Source organism: Pieris brassicae, unplaced genomic scaffold (genome assembly GCF_905147105.1).
Source record: "Pieris brassicae unplaced genomic scaffold, ilPieBrab1.1, whole genome shotgun sequence".
Lineage (NCBI taxonomy): Eukaryota > Metazoa > Arthropoda > Insecta > Lepidoptera > Pieridae > Pieris > Pieris brassicae.
Genome location: NW_025575902.1, coordinates 14,362 through 35,648, shown reverse-complemented (window position 1 = coordinate 35,648; position 21,287 = coordinate 14,362). Strand labels below are relative to the sequence as shown.

At 40.5% G+C, this 21,287-nt stretch overlaps 2 long non-coding RNA genes across 5 annotated transcripts; one reads left to right on the top strand and one right to left on the bottom strand.

Annotated features, from left to right (window-relative positions):
* Nucleotides 1–15,379: 15,379 nt before the first annotated feature.
* LOC123719166 lies at nucleotides 15,380–17,723 on the bottom strand. 2 transcript variants are annotated; one of them, XR_006755233.1, is made up of 5 exons: nucleotides 17,640–17,723; nucleotides 17,253–17,487; nucleotides 16,789–17,044; nucleotides 16,162–16,344; nucleotides 15,380–15,725 (listed from the first exon to the last, which is right to left on the bottom strand). It is a non-coding gene; the product is annotated as an uncharacterized LOC123719166 (long non-coding RNA). The 2 variants fall into 2 exon arrangements; XR_006755234.1 differs by having other exon boundaries at nucleotides 17,597–17,721.
* A 30-nt stretch (nucleotides 17,724–17,753) lies between these two features.
* LOC123719167 lies at nucleotides 17,754–21,015 on the top strand. Of its 3 annotated transcripts, none has more exons than XR_006755235.1 (4): nucleotides 17,754–18,239; nucleotides 18,630–18,766; nucleotides 18,916–19,040; nucleotides 20,911–21,015. It is a non-coding gene; the product is annotated as an uncharacterized LOC123719167 (long non-coding RNA). The 3 variants fall into 3 exon arrangements; XR_006755236.1 differs by having other exon boundaries at nucleotides 17,755–18,239; nucleotides 18,916–19,014; XR_006755237.1 differs by lacking the exon at nucleotides 18,916–19,040 and having other exon boundaries at nucleotides 17,756–18,239.
* Nucleotides 21,016–21,287: the final 272 nt, after the last annotated feature.

Genomic DNA, 21,287 nt, shown 5'->3' with positions numbered 1-21,287 from the left:
TCCGAGAGCATAGCCAGACGCAGGCACTCTCTTCAACATACAGTTATTCGTTTCATAACGATTAACTAAATCATGGGAGTTACACTCCGAGAGCATAGCCAGACGCAGGCACTCTCTTCAACATACAGTTATTCGTTTCATAACGATTAACTAAATCATGGGGGGTTTACTCTTCCGAGAGCATAGCCAGACGCAGGCACTCTCTTCTACATACAGTTATTCGTTTCATAACGATTAACTAAATCATGGGAGTTACACTCCGAGAGCATAGCCAGACGCAGGCACTCTCTTCAACATACAGTTATTCGTTTCATAACGATTAACTAAATCATGGGAGTTACACTCCGAGAGCACATAGCCAGACGTAGGCACTCTCTTCAACATACAGTTATTCGTTTCATAACGATTAACTAAATCATGGGAGTTACACTCCGAGAGCATAGCCAGACGCAGGCACTCTCTTCAACATACAGTTATTCGTTTCATAACGATTAACTAAATCATGGGAGTTACACTCCGAGAGCATAGCCAGACGCAGGCACTCTCTTCAACATACAGTTATTCGTTTCATAACGATTAACTAAATCATGGGAGTTACACTCCGAGAGCATAGCCAGACGCAGGCACTCTCTTCAACATACAGTTATTCGTTTCATAACGATTAACTAAATCATGGGAGTTACACTCCGAGAGCATAGCCAGACGCAGGCACTCTCTTCAACATACAGTTATTCGTTTCATAACGATTAACTAAATCATGGGAGTTACACTCCGAGAGCATACATAGCCAGACGTAGGCACTCTCTTCAACATACAGTTATTCGTTTCATAACGATTAACTAAATCATGGGAGTTACACTCCGAGAGCATAGCCAGGACGCAGGCAACTCTCTTCAACATACAGTTATTCGTTTCATAACGATTAACTAAATCATGGGAGTTACACTCCGAGAGTATAGCCAGACGCAGGCACTCTCTTCAACATACAGTTATTCGTTTCATAACGATTAACTAAATCATGGGAGTTACACTCCGAGAGCATAGCCAGACGCAGGCACTCTCTTCAACATACAGTTATTCGTTTCATAACGATTAACTAAATCATGGGAGTTACACTCCGAGAGCATAGCCAGACGCAGGCACTCTCTTCAACATACAGTTATTCGTTTCATAACGATTAACTAAATCATGGGAGTTACACTCCGAGAGCATAGCCAGACGCAGGCACTCTCTTCAACATACAGTTATTCGTTTCATAACGATTAACTAAATCATGGGAGTTACACTCCGAGAGCATACATAGCCAGACGTAGGCACTCTCTTCTACATACAGGTTATTCGTTTCATAACGATTAACTAAATCATGGGAGTTACACTCCGAGAGCATAGCCAGACGCAGGCACTCTCTTCAACATACAGTTATTCGTTTCATAACGATTAACTAAATCATGGGAGTTACACTCCGAGAGCATAGCCAGACGCAGGCACTCTCTTCAACATACAGTTATTCGTTTCATAACGATTAACTAAATCATGGGAGTTACACTCCGAGAGCATACATAGCCAGACGTAGGCACTCTCTTCTACATACAGTTATTCGTTTTCATAACGATTAACTAAATCATGGGAGTTACACTCCGAGAGCATAGCCAGACGCAGGCACTCTCTTCAACATACAGTTATTCGTTTCATAACGATTAACTAAATCATGGGGAGTTACACTCCGAGAGCATACATAGCCAGACGTAGGCACTCTCTTCTACATACAGTTATTCGTTTCATAACGATTAACTAAATCATGGGAGTTACACTCCGAGAGCATAGCCAGACGCAGGCACTCTCTTCAACATACAGTTATTCGTTTCATAACGATTAACTAAATCATGGGAGTTACACTCCGAGAGCATACATAGCCAGACGTAGGCACTCTCTTCAACATACAGTTATTCGTTTCATAACGATTAACTAAATCATGGGAGTTACACTCCGAGAGCATAGCCAGACGCAGGCACTCTCTTCAACATACAGTTATTCGTTTCATAACGATTAACTAAATCATGGGAGTTACACTCCGAGAGCATAGCCAGACGCAGGCACTCTCTTCAACATACAGTTATTCGTTTCATAACGATTAACTAAATCATGGGAGTTACACTCCGAGAGCATAGCCAGACGCAGGCACTCTCTTCAACATACAGTTATTCGTTTCATAACGATTAACTAAATCATGGGAGTTACACTCCGAGAGCATAGCCAGACGCAGGCACTCTCTTCAACATACAGTTATTCGTTTCATAACGATTAACTAAATCATGGGAGTTACACTCCGAGAGCATAGCCAGACGCAGGCACTCTCTTCTACATACAGTTATTCGTTTCATAACGATTAACTAAATCATGGGAGTTACACTCCGAGAGCATAGCCAGACGCAGGCACTCTCTTCAACATACAGTTATTCGTTTCATAACGATTAACTAAATCATGGGAGTTACACTCCGAGAGCATAGCCAGACGCAGGCACTCTCTTCTACATACAGTTATTCGTTTCATAACGATTAACTAAATCATGGGAGTTACACTCCGAGAGCATAGCCAGACGCAGGCACTCTCTTCAACATACAGTTATTCGTTTCATAACGATTAACTAAATCATGGGAGTTACACTCCGAGAGCATAGCCAGACGCAGGCACTCTCTTCAACATACAGTTATTCGTTTCATAACGATTAACTAAATCATGGGAGTTACACTCCGAGAGCATAGCCAGACGCAGGCACTCTCTTCTACATACAGTTATTCGTTTCATAACGATTAACTAAATCATGGGAGTTACACTCCGAGAGCATAGCCAGACGCAGGCACTCTCTTCAACATACAGTTATTCGTTTCATAACGATTAACTAAATCATGGGAGTTACACTCCGAGAGCATAGCCAGACGCAGGCACTCTCTTCAACATACAGTTATTCGTTTCATAACGATAACTAAATCATGGGAATTACACTCCGAGAGCATACATAGCCAGACGTAGGCACTCTCTTCAACATACAGTTATTCGTTTCATAACGATTAACTAAATCATGGGAGTTACACTCCGAGAGCATAGCCAGACGCAGGCACTCTCTTCAACATACAGTTATTCGTTTCATAACGATTAACTAAATCATGGGAGTTACACTCCGAGAGCATAGCCAGACGCAGGCACTCTCTTCAACATACAGTTATTCGTTTCATAACGATTAACTAAATCATGGGAGTTACACTCCGAGAGCATAGCCAGACGCAGGCACTCTCTTCAACATACAGTTATTCGTTTCATAACGATTAACTAAATCATGGGAGTTACACTCCGAGAGCATAGCCAGACGCAGGCACTCTCTTCAACATACAGTTATTCGTTTCATAACGATTAACTAAATCATGGGAGTTACACTCCGAGAGCATACATAGCCAGACGTAGGCACTCTCTTCTACATACAGTTATTCGTTTCATAACGATTAACTAAATCATGGGAGTTACACTCCGAGAGCATAGCCAGACGCAGGCACTCTCTTCAACATACAGTTATTCGTTTCATAACGATTAACTAAATCATGGGAGTTACACTCCGAGAGCATACATAGCCAGACGTAGGCACTCTCTTCTACATACAGTTATTCGTTTCATAACGATTAACTAAATCATGGGAGTTACACTCCGAGAGCATAGCCAGACGCAGGCACTCTCTTCAACATACAGTTATTCGTTTCATAACGATTAACTAAATCATGGGAGTTACACTCCGAGAGCATAGCCAGACGCAGGCACTCTCTTCAACATACAGTTATTCGTTTCATAACGATTAACTAAATCATGGGAGTTACACTCCGAGAGCATAGCCAGACGCAGGCACTCTCTTCAACATACAGTTATTCGTTTCATAACGATTAACTAAATCATGGGAGTTACACTCCGAGAGCATAGCCAGACGCAGGCACTCTCTTCTACATACAGTTATTCGTTTCATAACGATTAACTAAATCATGGGAGTTACACTCCGAGAGCATAGCCAGACGCAGGCACTCTCTTCAACATACAGTTATTCGTTTCATAACGATTAACTAAATCATGGGAGTTACACTCCGAGAGCATACATAGCCAGACGTAGGCACTCTCTTCAACATACAGTTATTCGTTTCATAACGATTAACTAAATCATGGGAGTTACACTCCGAGAGCATAGCCAGACGCAGGCACTCTCTTCAACATACAGTTATTCGTTTCATAACGATTAACTAAATCATGGGAGTTACACTCCGAGAGCATAGCCAGACGCAGGCACTCTCTTCAACATACAGTTATTCGTTTCATAACGATTAACTAAATCATGGGAGTTACACTCCGAGAGCATAGCCAGACGCAGGCACTCTCTTCAACATACAGTTATTCGTTTCATAACGATTAACTAAATCATGGGAGTTACACTCCGAGAGCATACATAGCCAGACGTAGGCACTCTCTTCTACATACAGTTATTCGTTTCATAACGATTAACTAAATCATGGGAGTTACACTCCGAGAGCATAGCCAGACGCAGGCACTCTCTTCAACATACAGTTATTCGTTTCATAACGATTAACTAAATCATGGGAGTTACACTCCGAGAGTATAGCCAGACGCAGGCACTCTCTTCAACATACAGTTATTCGTTTCATAACGATTAACTAAATCATGGGAGTTACACTCCGAGAGCATAGCCAGACGCAGGCACTCTCTTCAACATACAGTTATTCGTTTCATAACGATTAACTAAATCATGGGAGTTACACTCCGAGAGCATACATAGCCAGACGTAGGCACTCTCTTCTACATACAGTTATTCGTTTCATAACGATTAACTAAATCATGGGAGTTACACTCCGAGAGCATAGCCAGACGCAGGCACTCTCTTCAACATACAGTTATTCGTTTCATAACGATTAACTAAATCATGGGAGTTACACTCCGAGAGCATACATAGCCAGACGTAGGCACTCTCTTCTACATACAGTTATTCGTTTCATAACGATTAACTAAATCATGGGAGTTACACTCCGAGAGCATAGCCAGACGCAGGCACTCTCTTCAACATACAGTTATTCGTTTCATAACGATTAACTAAATCATGGGAGTTACACTCCGAGAGCATAGCCAGACGCAGGCACTCTCTTCAACATACAGTTATTCGTTTCATAACGATTAACTAAATCATGGGAGTTACACTCCGAGAGCATAGCCAGACGCAGGCACTCTCTTCAACATACAGTTATTCGTTTCATAACGATTAACTAAATCATGGGAGTTACACTCCGAGAGCATAGCCAGACGCAGGCACTCTCTTCTACATACAGTTATTCGTTTCATAACGATTAACTAAATCATGGGAGTTACACTCCGAGAGCATAGCCAGACGCAGGCACTCTCTTCAACATACAGTTATTCGTTTCATAACGATTAACTAAATCATGGGAGTTACACTCCGAGAGCATACATAGCCAGACGTAGGCACTCTCTTCAACATACAGTTATTCGTTTCATAACGATTAACTAAATCATGGGAGTTACACTCCGAGAGCATAGCCAGACGCAGGCACTCTCTTCAACATACAGTTATTCGTTTCATAACGATTAACTAAATCATGGGAGTTACACTCCGAGAGCATAGCCAGACGCAGGCACTCTCTTCAACATACAGTTATTCGTTTCATAACGATTAACTAAATCATGGGAGTTACACTCCGAGAGCATAGCCAGACGCAGGCACTCTCTTCAACATACAGTTATTCGTTTCATAACGATTAACTAAATCATGGGAGTTACACTCCGAGAGCATAGCCAGACGCAGGCACTCTCTTCAACATACAGTTATTCGTTTCATAACGATTAACTAAATCATGGGAGTTACACTCCGAGAGCATACATAGCCAGACGTAGGCACTCTCTTCTACATACAGTTATTCGTTTCATAACGATTAACTAAATCATGGGAGTTACACTCCGAGAGCATAGCCAGACGCAGGCACTCTCTTCAACATACAGTTATTCGTTTCATAACGATTAACTAAATCATGGGAGTTACACTCCGAGAGTATAGCCAGACGCAGGCACTCTCTTCAACATACAGTTATTCGTTTCATAACGATTAACTAAATCATGGGAGTTACACTCCGAGAGCATAGCCAGACGCAGGCACTCTCTTCAACATACAGTTATTCGTTTCATAACGATTAACTAAATCATGGGAGTTACACTCCGAGAGCATAGCCAGACGCAGGCACTCTCTTCAACATACAGTTATTCGTTTCATAACGATTAACTAAATCATGGGAGTTACACTCCGAGAGCATAGCCAGACGCAGGCACTCTCTTCAACATACAGTTATTCGTTTCATAACGATTAACTAAATCATGGGAGTTACACTCCGAGAGCATACATAGCCAGACGTAGGCACTCTCTTCTACATACAGTTATTCGTTTCATAACGATTAACTAAATCATGGGAGTTACACTCCGAGAGCATAGCCAGACGCAGGCACTCTCTTCAACATACAGTTATTAGTTTCATAACGATTAACTAAATCATGGGAGTTACACTCCGAGAGCATACATAGCCAGACGTAGGCACTCTCTTCTACATACAGTTATTCGTTTCATAACGATTAACTAAATCATGGGAGTTACACTCCGAGAGCATAGCCAGACGCAGGCACTCTCTTCTACATACAGTTATTCGTTTCATAACGATTAACTAAATCATCGGAGTTACACTCCGAGAGCATAGCCAGACGCAGGCACTCTCTTCAACATACAGTTATTCGTTTCATAACGATTAACTAAATCATGGGAGTTACACTCCGAGAGCATAGCCAGACGCAGGCACTCTCTTCAACATACAGTTATTCGTTTCATAACGATTAACTAAATCATGGGAGTTACACTCCGAGAGCATAGCCAGACGCAGGCACTCTCTTCTACATACAGTTATTCGTTTCATAACGATTAACTAAATCATGGGAGTTACACTCCGAGAGCATAGCCAGACGCAGGCACTCTCTTCAACATACAGTTATTCGTTTCATAACGATTAACTAAATCATGGGAGTTACACTCCGAGAGTATACATAGCCAGACGTAGGCACTCTCTTCTACATACAGTTATTCGTTTCATAACGATTAACTAAATCATGGGAGTTACACTCCGAGAGCATAGCCAGACGCAGGCACTCTCTTCAACATACAGTTATTCGTTTCATAACGATTAACTAAATCATGGGAGTTACACTCCGAGAGCATAGCCAGACGCAGGCACTCTCTTCAACATACAGTTATTCGTTTCATAACGATTAACTAAATCATGGGAGTTACACTCCGAGAGCATAGCCAGACGCAGGCACTCTCTTCAACATACAGTTATTCGTTTCATAACGATTAACTAAATCATGGGAGTTACACTCCGAGAGCATAGCCAGACGCAGGCACTCTCTTCTACATACAGTTATTCGTTTCATAACGATTAACTAAATCATGGGAGTTACACTCCGAGAGCATAGCCAGACGCAGGCACTCTCTTCAACATACAGTTATTCGTTTCATAACGATTAACTAAATCATGGGAGTTACACTCCGAGAGCATACATAGCCAGACGTAGGCACTCTCTTCAACATACAGTTATTCGTTTCATAACGATTAACTAAATCATGGGAGTTACACTCCGAGAGCATAGCCAGACGCAGGCACTCTCTTCAACATACAGTTATTCGTTTCATAACGATTAACTAAATCATGGGAGTTACACTCCGAGAGCATAGCCAGACGCAGGCACTCTCTTCAACATACAGTTATTCGTTTCATAACGATTAACTAAATCATGGGAGTTACACTCCGAGAGCATAGCCAGACGCAGGCACTCTCTTCAACATACAGTTATTCGTTTCATAACGATTAACTAAATCATGGGAGTTACACTCCGAGAGCATAGCCAGACGCAGGCACTCTCTTCAACATACAGTTATTCGTTTCATAACGATTAACTAAATCATGGGAGTTACACTCCGAGAGCATAGCCAGACGCAGGCACTCTCTTCAACATACAGTTATTCGTTTCATAACGATTAACTAAATCATGGGAGTTACACTCCGAGAGCATACATAGCCAGACGTAGGCACTCTCTTCTACATACAGTTATTCGTTTCATAACGATTAACTAAATCATGGGAGTTACACTCCGAGAGCATAGCCAGACGCAGGCACTCTCTTCAACATACAGTTATTCGTTTCATAACGATTAACTAAATCATGGGAGTTACACTCCGAGAGCATAGCCAGACGCAGGCACTCTCTTCAACATACAGTTATTCGTTTCATAACGATTAACTAAATCATGGGAGTTACACTCCGAGAGCATAGCCAGACGCAGGCACTCTCTTCAACATACAGTTATTCGTTTCATAACGATTAACTAAATCATGGGAGTTACACTCCGAGAGCATACATAGCCAGACGTAGGCACTCTCTTCTACATACAGTTATTCGTTTCATAACGATTAACTAAATCATGGGAGTTACACTCCGAGAGCATAGCCAGACGCAGGCACTCTCTTCAACATACAGTTATTCGTTTCATAACGATTAACTAAATCATGGGAGTTACACTCCGAGAGCATAGCCAGACGCAGGCACTCTCTTCAACATACAGTTATTCGTTTCATAACGATTAACTAAATCATGGGAGTTACACTCCGAGAGCATAGCCAGACGCAGGCACTCTCTTCAACATACAGTTATTCGTTTCATAACGATTAACTAAATCATGGGAGTTACACTCCGAGAGCATAGCCAGACGCAGGCACTCTCTTCTACATACAGTTATTCGTTTCATAACGATTAACTAAATCATGGGAGTTACACTCCGAGAGCATAGCCAGACGCAGGCACTCTCTTCAACATACAGTTATTCGTTTCATAACGATTAACTAAATCATGGGAGTTACACTCCGAGAGCATAGCCAGACACAGGCACTCTCTTCAACATACAGTTATTCGTTTCATAACGATTAACTAAATCATGGGAGTTACACTCCGAGAGCATACATAGCCAGACGTAGGCACTCTCTTCTACATACAGTTATTCGTTTAATAACGATTAACTAAATCATGGGAGTTACACTCCGAGAGCATAGCCAGACGCAGGCACTCTCTTCAACATACAGTTATTCGTTTCATAACGATTAACTAAATCATGGGAGTTACACTCCGAGAGCATACATAGCCAGACGTAGGCACTCTCTTCTACATACAGTTATTCGTTTCATAACGATTAACTAAATCATGGGAGTTACACTCCGAGAGCATAGCCAGACGCAGGCACTCTCTTCAACATACAGTTATTCGTTTCATAACGATTAACTAAATCATGGGAGTTACACTCCGAGAGCATACATAGCCAGACGTAGGCACTCTCTTCTACATACAGTTATTCGTTTAATAACGATTAACTAAATCATGGGAGTTACACTCCGAGAGCATAGCCAGACGCAGGCACACTCTTCAACATACAGTTATTCGTTTCATAACGATTAACTAAATCATGGGAGTTACACTCCGAGAGCATACATAGCCAGACGTAGGCACTCTCTTCTACATACAGTTATTCGTTTCATAACGATTAACTAAATCATGGGAGTTACACTCCGAGAGCATAGCCAGACGCAGGCACTCTCTTCAACATACAGTTATTCGTTTCATAACGATTAACTAAATCATGGGAGTTACACTCCGAGAGCATAGCCAGACGCAGGCACTCTCTTCAACATACAGTTATTCGTTTCATAACGATTAACTAAATCATGGGAGTTACACTCCGAGAGCATACATAGCCAGACGTAGGCACTCTCTTCTACATACAGTTATTCGTTTCATAACGATTAACTAAATGATGGGAGTTACACTCCGAGAGCATAGCCAGACGCAGGCACTCTCTTCTTCATACAGTTATTCGTTTCATAACGATTAACTAAATCATGGGAGTTACACTCCGAGAGCATACATAGCCAGACGTAGGCACTCTCTTCTACATACAGTTATTCGTTTCATAACGATTAACTAAATCATGGGAGTTACACTCCGAGAGCATAGCCAGACGCAGGCACTCTCTTCTACATACAGTTATTCGTTTCATAACGATTAACTAAATCATGGGAGTTACACTCCGAGAGCATAGCCAGACGCAGGCACTCTCTTCAACATACAGTTATTCGTTTCATAACGATTAACTAAATCATGGGAGTTACACTCCGAGAGCATACATAGCCAGACGTAGGCACTCTCTTCTACATACAGTTATTCGTTTCATAACGATTAACTAAATCATGGGAGTTACACTCCGAGAGCATACATAGCCAGACGTAGGCACTCTCTTCAACATACAGTTATTCGTTTCATAACGATTAACTAAATCATGGGAGTTACACTCCGAGAGCATAGCCAGACGCAGGCACTCTCTTCTACATACAGTTATTCGTTTCATAACGATTAACTAAATCATGGGAGTTACACTCCGAGAGCATAGCCAGACGCAGGCACTCTCTTCAACATACAGTTATTCGTTTCATAACGATTAACTAAATCATGGGAGTTACACTCCGAGAGCATACATAGCCAGACGCAGGCACTCTCTTCTACATACAGTTATTCGTTTCATAACGATTAACTAAATCATGGGAGTTACACTCCGAGAGCATAGCCAGACGCAGGCACTCTCTTCAACATACAGTTATTCGTTTCATAACGATTAACTAAATCATGGGAGTTACACTCCGAGAGCATAGCCAGACGCAGGCACTCTCTTCTACATACAGTTATTCGTTTCATAACGATTAACTAAATCATGGGAGTTACACTCCGAGAGCATAGCCAGACGCAGGCACTCTCTTCAACATACAGTTATTCGTTTCATAACGATTAACTAAATCATGGGAGTTACACTCCGAGAGCATACATAGCCAGACGTAGGCACTCTCTTCTACATACAGTTATTCGTTTCATAACGATTAACTAAATCATGGGAGTTACACTCCGAGAGCATACATAGCCAGACGTAGGCACTCTCTTCTACATACAGTTATTCGTTTCATAACGATTAACTAAATCATGGGAGTTACACTCCGAGAGCATAGCCAGACGCAGGCACTCTCTTCAACATACAGTTATTCGTTTCATAACGATTAACTAAATCATGGGAGTTACACTCCGAGAGCATAGCCAGACGCAGGCACTCTCTTCAACATACAGTTATTCGTTTCATAACGATTAACTAAATCATGGGAGTTACACTCCGAGAGCATAGCCAGACGCAGGCACTCTCTTCAACATACAGTTATTCGTTTCATAACGATTAACTAAATCATGGGAGTTACACTCCGAGAGCATAGCCAGACGCAGGCACTCTCTTCAACATACAGTTATTCGTTTCATAACGATTAACTAAATCATGGGAGTTACACTCCGAGAGCATACATAGCCAGACGCAGGCACTCTCTTCAACATACAGTTATTCGTTTCATAACGATTAACTAAATCATGGGAGTTACACTCCGAGAGCATAGCCAGACGCAGGCACTCTCTTCAACATACAGTTATTCGTTTCATAACGATTAACTAAATCATGGGAGTTACACTCCGAGAGCATAGCCAGACGCAGGCACTCTCTTCTACATACAGTTATTCGTTTCATAACGATTAACTAAATCATGGGAGTTACACTCCGAGAGCATAGCCAGACGCAGGCACTCTCTTCAACATACAGTTATTCGTTTCATAACGATTAACTAAATCATGGGAGTTACACTCCGAGAGCATACATAGCCAGACGTAGGCACTCTCTTCTACATACAGTTATTCGTTTCATAACGATTAACTAAATCATGGGAGTTACACTCCGAGAGCATACATAGCCAGACGTAGGCACTCTCTTCTACATACAGTTATTCGTTTCATAACGATTAACTAAATCATGGGAGTTACACTCCGAGAGCATAGCCAGACGCAGGCACTCTCTTCAACATACAGTTATTCGTTTCATAACGATTAACTAAATCATGGGAGTTACACTCCGAGAGCATAGCCAGACGCAGGCACTCTCTTCAACATACAGTTATTCGTTTCATAACGATTAACTAAATCATGGGAGTTACACTCCGAGAGCATAGCCAGACGCAGGCACTCTCTTCAACATACAGTTATTCGTTTCATAACGATTAACTAAATCATGGGAGTTACACTCCGAGAGCATAGCCAGACGCAGGCACTCTCTTCAACATACAGTTATTCGTTTCATAACGATTAACTAAATCATGGGAGTTACACTCCGAGAGCATAGCCAGACGCAGGCACTCTCTTCTACATACAGTTATTCGTTTCATAACGATTAACTAAATCATGGGAGTTACACTCCGAGAGCATAGCCAGACGCAGGCACTCTCTTCAACATACAGTTATTCGTTTCATAACGATTAACTAAATCATGGGAGTTACACTCCGAGAGCATAGCCAGACGCAGGCACTCTCTTCAACATACAGTTATTCGTTTCATAACGATTAACTAAATCATGGGAGTTACACTCCGAGAGCATAGCCAGACGCAGGCACTCTCTTCTACATACAGTTATTCGTTTCATAACGATTAACTAAATCATGGGAGTTACACTCCGAGAGCATAGCCAGACGCAGGCACTCTCTTCAACATACAGTTATTCGTTTCATAACGATTAACTAAATCATGGGAGTTACACTCCGAGAGCATAGCCAGACGCAGGCACTCTCTTCAACATACAGTTATTCGTTTCATAACGATTAACTAAATCATGGGAGTTACACTCCGAGAGCATAGCCAGACGCAGGCACTCTCTTCTACATACAGTTATTCGTTTCATAACGATTAACTTAATCATGGGAGTTACACTCCGAGAGCATAGCCAGACGCAGGCACTCTCTTCAACATACAGTTATTCGTTTCATAACGATTAACTAAATCATGGGAGTTACACTCCGAGAGCATACATAGCCAGACGCAGGCACTCTCTTCTACATACAGTTATTCGTTTCATAACGATTAACTAAATCATGGGAGTTACACTCCGAGAGCATAGCCAGACGCAGGCACTCTCTTCAACATACAGTTATTCGTTTCATAACGATTAACTAAATCATGGGAGTTACACTCCGAGAGCATAGCCAGACGCAGGCACTCTCTTCTACATACAGTTATTCGTTTCATAACGATTAACTAAATCATGGGAGTTACACTCCGAGAGCATAGCCAGACGCAGGCACTCTCTTCAACATACAGTTATTCGTTTCATAACGATTAACTAAATCATGGGAGTTACACTCCGAGAGCATACATAGCCAGACGTAGGCACTCTCTTCTACATACAGTTATTCGTTTCATAACGATTAACTAAATCATGGGAGTTACACTCCGAGAGCATACATAGCCAGACGTAGGCACTCTCTTCTACATACAGTTATTCGTTTCATAACGATTAACTAAATCATGGGAGTTACACTCCGAGAGCATAGCCAGACGCAGGCACTCTCTTCAACATACAGTTATTCGTTTCATAACGATTAACTAAATCATGGGAGTTACACTCCGAGAGCATAGCCAGACGCAGGCACTCTCTTCAACATACAGTTATTCGTTTCATAACGATTAACTAAATCATGGGAGTTACACTCCGAGAGCATAGCCAGACGCAGGCACTCTCTTCAACATACAGTTATTCGTTTCATAACGATTAACTAAATCATGGGAGTTACACTCCGAGAGCATAGCCAGACGCAGGCACTCTCTTCAACATACAGTTATTCGTTTCATAACGATTAACTAAATCATGGGAGTTACACTCCGAGAGCATACATAGCCAGACGCAGGCACTCTCTTCTACATACAGTTATTCCTTTCATAACGATTAACTAAATCATGGGAGTTACACTCCGAGAGCATAGCCAGACGCAGGCACTCTCTTCAACATACAGTTATTCGTTTCATAACGATTAACTAAATCATGGGAGTTACACTCCGAGAGCATAGCCAGACGCAGGCACTCTCTTCTACATACAGTTATTCGTTTCATAACGATTAACTAAATCATGGGAGTTACACTCCGAGAGCATAGCCAGACGCAGGCACTCTCTTCAACATACAGTTATTCGTTTCATAACGATTAACTAAATCATGGGAGTTACACTCCGAGAGCATACATAGCCAGACGTAGGCACTCTCTTCTACATACAGTTATTCGTTTCATAACGATTAACTAAATCATGGGAGTTACACTCCGAGAGCATACATAGCCAGACGTAGGCACTCTCTTCTACATACAGTTATTCGTTTCATAACGATTAACTAAATCATGGGAGTTACACTCCGAGAGCATAGCCAGACGCAGGCACTCTCTTCAACATACAGTTATTCGTTTCATAACGATTAACTAAATCATGGGAGTTACACTCCGAGAGCATAGCCAGACGCAGGCACTCTCTTCAACATACAGTTATTCGTTTCATAACGATTAACTAAATCATGGGAGTTACACTCCGAGAGCATAGCCAGACGCAGGCACTCTCTTCAACATACAGTTATTCGTTTCATAACGATTAACTAAATCATGGGAGTTACACTCCGAGAGCATAGCCAGACGCAGGCACTCTCTTCAACATACAGTTATTCGTTTCATAACGATTAACTAAATCATGGGAGTTACACTCCGAGAGCATAGCCAGACGCAGGCACTCTCTTCTACATACAGTTATTCGTTTCATAACGATTAACTAAATCATGGGAGTTACACTCCGAGAGCATAGCCAGACGCAGGCACTCTCTTCAACATACAGTTATTCGTTTCATAACGATTAACTAAATCATGGGAGTTACACTCCGAGAGCATAGCCAGACGCAGGCACTCTCTTCAACATACAGTTATTCGTTTCATAACGATTAACTAAATCATGGGAGTTACACTCCGAGAGCATAGCCAGACGCAGGCACTCTCTTCTACATACAGTTATTCGTTTCATAACGATTAACTTAATCATGGGAGTTACACTCCGAGAGCATAGCCAGACGCAGGCACTCTCTTCTTCATACAGTTATTCGTTTCATAACGATTAACTAAATCATGGGAGTTACACTCCGAGAGCATAGCCAGACGCAGGCACTCTCTTCTACATACAGTTATTCGTTTCATAACGATTAACTAAATCATGGGAGTTACACTCCGAGAGCATAGCCAGACGCAGGCACTCTCTTCTTCATACAGTTATTCGTTTCATAACGATTAACTAAATCATGGGAGTTACACCCCGAGAGCATAGCCAGACGTAGGCGTAGCTGAGTCGGCGATGCCACTTAATTTCCCTGGGAGGTTGGAGGTTCCACCTGGCTGTTACAGGGATATTCAGTTGCGCAGCTAGGTTTAGTGTCTTCGAAGAATAATAATTTCAGCGTATTAAAAACGCTGCTACTAATTGCCTAAGCTAGTTTTTAATTGGACCGACGTGGGGTTTGGATCACATCCACAATTACAGATGTCAAGTATTATTATAATAAGTGTTTATACCTCTTTCCTGTCGGTCGAATCTCCGTTCAGTCGAAAAGCTTGTCCAGCGACAGTTGTTCCAGGGGCGTCTTGTCATCATTCATCTGAAGGTAAAATAAATTATATAATTACTAGCTGCCATAGAATGTGGTTTTAGATTTGAATTTGATTTACACTTCGGTCTAAGTAACACGTGGTTGGCTAACACCAAAAATTAAAAAAGTTCATACTTTAGCCTCAATAACACGTGGTAATCATGATATTGAATTGTAGCTTATATGACACGTTTGTCGGTTTACCATAGCAGTGCCATCTATTGATCACTTACTCAATTCAGTCGAATAATTGTGACTGTCAATTAATTATAGACAAATAATTTGCAATAAAATAAAATTGCGACTATAATTAAAGATCTAAGCTACCCTATCTCTTAAGTTGGACCAGACCGCTCACGGTGTGCCAATTTAATTTAAAATCGGTTAAGTAGTTTAGGAGGCCATCGCGGACGGAAGTACTTTTCAATAAAATTTTGAAACTTACTTTGGCAAATATTCCAACTGCAACCGAATGGCTTAAAATTTGATCTGCTAGGCGCTCTTTGATTTTCTGTTTGCCATTCTGTACTGGTTGTAAGTGGTGCTGGGTTAAAGCTGGAGCAAACACGGTTGGGATTCTCGCGATCTTTATTATAAAACTCCTCTATGTGGCTCCACTTTACTGTACCTGCAATGGAAGGTTATGATCTTATTCTCAAAACAATTTTAACCAATCACAGGTCAAGCGGCAATAAGAAAATAAATATGGTACAGCAGAGGTACATCAATTATTAGTTATTTTAATTAGGCAATAAGGCAATACTAACAACTACTTGATGCAGGGAAATAATTGCCAAAGGCCACTAGCGGATAAATAAGTCAATGGATGGTCATGGTTCAATGGATAAATAAGTCATAAAAAAGTTTTAATATCTTTCCGCTGTTCAATTAATTAAATTATTATACCAACCTATGTTTAGTTTTCTGTTTATTTGTATATCTAGTGTAAATTGGAAATACCGTTTAAAAAAAATTAAATCTTTAAACATGCACTCAAGCAAACAAGCCAATGTAAATTTGTAAAAATTAATATTCAACCACATTTTGTATAATATTCTAAAGAAGTGGTTACCTCCTCGACAAGAGCTGCTGACTTGTCTGCTGTGTCACAATCTCCTGAGAAGTAAAATGCTATTGGCTGTTTCCAGCATTTTCGAACACCGATAAACATGAAAGTTCGACTATGGTTTGCTATCACACTAGTACGGCCTTAGCATTGAGTTTTACGTTTTTCTGCATCTCTTAGACAGCGTTTGCTTTTGAGGTGTAAGTTCACTGAACTTTTTCACGTCCAAGTCCTACAAAATACCTTTGCTAGTTGATGGTTCCTGGAAAATATACAAAAATAATTGAATAAAAAATTCGAAAAAGATAACAAATCCAATAAGTGGATGGAGAAAATAGAAAACTTTTAATCATCCATATATCACCTAGATGTGTGTCAGAAATGTACTGCCTACCTACCTCTATGTAAAAAAGCATGACTATAAAAATTTGTCTATTTGACTTAGGTAGAATATGAATGTAAATACTCACTTGGATGTCATAACTTGCTCTATATGGACTACAATGTTTGTTTTTTAATTGGTCTATATCCTCCTCTATTCACTCTTAATCTAACTTGTTAAGTCTTTTCCTATCGCTGCTGGTAAATGAAGATTCATTCAAATGATTTTCACATAGTATCCTATGCTGGGCATTCACTGTTTTTAATGATTCAATGGATGTCCCATCACCATTAGGAAAACAAAATTTAGCCCAAACTTTAACACTAAAAATAAAGTTTTCATTAGACATAGTTAATAGTGAAGCTGTTTTGGATAATCTTTCCAATATGGACCGTCGATTTAAATGCCCATTTTTTTGTAGATAGTACTCACTAAAAGAAAGAGTTTTGCAAAGATTTAGGTTGCGCAAACTTACGGTTCATGAGATACATTTATTAAAACTTTTCACACAAATTGGTAAGTAACAACACGCAATTACAAAATATATTTGACAAATAATTGATGTCAAACGTCAATCACTTAGTGTAGGGTTCCGAAAATTTTCAAAGTATCGATACTACTCTGGTATCGACATTAAACTTTCTAATATGGATCATCGGTTTAAATGCCCATATTTGTTTTGTAGATAGTACAAAAGTTATTGAAAATATCGATACTACTCGGGTATCGATACTTTTTGGTGATCACTAAATTTGTTTTTAAGCCATTCATTTTGTTTAATGGCGTCCAGTCATCGTTTGTCACCCTTGCAGTAGAAATCGTTTTACGTACTCCTATAAACTTACAACGTTTGACTACCATGGCGTCTCCGAAGCCCATTGTTTGAAGAGTTAAGTGAAGTGCAAGTGTTGGACTCAAATTAGCCGCTTGTCACGGCCTCCTCTTCTGCGCCGATCCTTGACGAACCGGTTGCTGGTCCTAGTGGGCTGACTAGTCCTGGCGAGGAATTTGCTGCGATGCCCAGACTTACTAGGTCATCTGGCAGAAGGCTTAATCCTTACTCGGATGAGTTAAAGTAAGTTTTGATTTATGTTATTTCAGGTCAGGTTATAAAATAATAAATCATTAGTAAAAAAAAAAAAAAAATTGCTTACTGGAATTTTGAAAAAGTTGGATTGCATAAGGTCTGTTGTGGATTTTAAAATGAAATTTATAGCTGAAAATATTTTTTTCATTGTTTGTAACTTTCTGTATTATCTAATTCTGTATTATCCTGTACTTTTTTAATATCAAAAAAGTACCCAAAACCGAATCAGAGCACCCCACTATCCACATGGTCTTGTCTGCCCTACCCCTAGAGTATATATAAAAGCTCCGAAGTAGCCGTCAACCCCCTCCCCGCCCCTCTAAAACCTCAAATATCGACGGTCCATATTGGAAAGATTAACCGATCTACTTACTTCAGAGGCCCATTCTCGGACGGAAGAGGGAACCTATGCAAGGATAAGGAAGAATCTTCTTTTGATGGTATACCGCATTTTGAGTATTTTCCCTACCATGTTTTGGCAAAGTACAACACAAAATCGTCAATATGACTTACCTGTAAGTGAAGTTCTATTATACATTGAGCTTTGAGACTTTAATACTACCCTCAGTTTTCATTTGATTGAAATTGTAACTACACGTGTGTAAATCCAGTTGTAATGTATCCTCGAACGAAGGCGTACATAACCAAAAGCGTCGCGTAACAGGTAACGCACGGCCGCCGCCCTAACGACCACTTGTCGCTGGATGAGACAATGAACTGCTGCAGGTATCGGGAGAAGATCCATCAAAGTCTAATACTCCAGGTGAAGACATACAGTTTGATCTTGCAGTAAGCTTACACTTTACAACTTTTATCTAAGTATTCTAATCAATGCACCCAATTTGAACCCAGAGGAAAAGACCGCAATCTCAAACAGGATTAATATAGGACGCAGGTTTCAAATGAAACCAAATGCTACAGCTACTTCTTGTTTAGCAGAGGCCACTCACAGTGTTCTTGTCTGCGGAAACAAGAAATGTGTACCTATTAAAATTACTTATGGATACGGATTCCAATGTGACACACAATACCAAGACTCAGTCACACGACACAACTTTATTCTATATAGCCTTAAAAGATCTAAAAGAACAACTTCAAGGAACATAGGTATACAAGTACCTATTCAGTAAGCGATTAGTTGACTACAAGCTCGCATCAAAATCAGAAAAGGACAAAGAAGGTCAAAAAGAATTTAATCATAGGCAAAAGGGGAATCCAGGATGAAGGAGCTTGCTCACAGCCTACTATAGGCAGTCGCGTCCAGCGCCGCGCGCGCCACCTCGCGCTCACTGGTAGTTTATCAAAGAATGTTATTCACTTATTACTTGTGATACAACTCTATTATCGTGGATAAAAGGTTATAAAATACCTTTTTCTTGGTCAGCGATGTTCCTAAAAGTAAACTATATTCAGAGACTGAACAAAGCAAATTCGAACAATCTATAAATTACAACAAAAACACTCCCGCACAAGGCGTTAACCGACAGATAACCGTTTGGCACCGTTAGGTGGCTATCTGAGGGCCGCAGGTAAACCCGCGTTCATAAATTGAAGCGAAGCGACCAATGAGAGGGCGGCAGGCAGCAAGGCAGCGATCGGACTGACCAATGAGAGGGCAGCAGGCAGCAAGGCAGCGGTCGGACAGCGCGTGCGCACTGGCAAGCGGCGATGACTCACACGGAGCGAGCGAGATGGCACTACAGCACTGATGACTCACACGGAGAGAGCACTGGAGCAGACATCCGCACGGGTCGGCGGTCGGAAGCGAAAGTGGCCCCTGCGCATGTGTCACAACCTCTTTTATAATCACAACTCCCTCCTCCGACTCGACCATCCCACTTCGGGAAAATGGTCGAGTCAATTCGTAACAACTCGTAAACAACCGAACGAGTCAAATGAGTAACTATTGCACATGCGCACTTGTAGCAAGATTCTTAAGAATATGTTTCATAAAAATGTTTAGAATTTAGAATAATTAAATTAATATTAGAAGCTAACACAAGAAATATTAAGTTTATGTCCTCCAGCTACACTGAATGTTTACAAAATATTCAGGACGCTAGAACACTTCTTGAAGCTAAAGGATTTATTGTAAATACTGAAAAGAGTAATGAAATTCTTGTAAATTCTTGGGTATATAATAAAATGTAGAACTTAAATCTGTTAATATGATAATAATAAACAAATTTTTCAAAATCTCGCACAATTAGATGGCTTACGTGCCTACCTCTGCCTGTCCAGCAGCAGAATATGGCTGGTTTTACACGAAGGGTCTAGAGAGTAAATATTTTAACCATCGATAGTTTTACCGGACTTACAATGGTATCGTGCGTCAGACCAACCTATAAATTAAATTAAATCGGTTGACTTTTGTTAAGAAATGTATAGTGATTCAATTCAATTTCCTCATCTTACTAAAATTACTAAAGAACTTTGGCGATGGGGCGAAGGCTTACACGGTTTCCTGGTCAATTTATTTAATGGCTTTCCATCGTTTGCTATCATATTTAAAACGTTAGGAAAAATTATTAACGGCAATGAGTTTGGCATCATATTTGTTTTCCTGTGGACTACTCGAACGTGGTGACCGCTTTTCAGAAGGCTCTTAGTTTCGGGAACCATAATTTTCTAACCTAATGAAACTTATCTCTCATTCCAGCAACCGAGAAGAGTGCCTTTGTCATCAGTGTCATCTATAATATAAAAAATGAATCGCAGAATGTGTAGGTAAGCGCATAACTATACAAAGCCTGAACCAATTGTACCAGTTCTGTTTTTTTTAATGTTCGTTGAAGTTGAAGTTGATGGTTTTAACATTTTCATTGGTTTACATTTATAACATTTGTTTATAACATTGGATTACATATTAGTAATATATAAGAGTATAATGAAATAAATTTTATATTATGTTATGTTTTATTTATTTTTCCTAATATTTCATTACATTACATGGTTATGATAAATAATAATTTAATTTTATAGGTAGATTAACGACATAACTTATTAAAATTTTAACTAACTTTCTTCTAAGAAAAA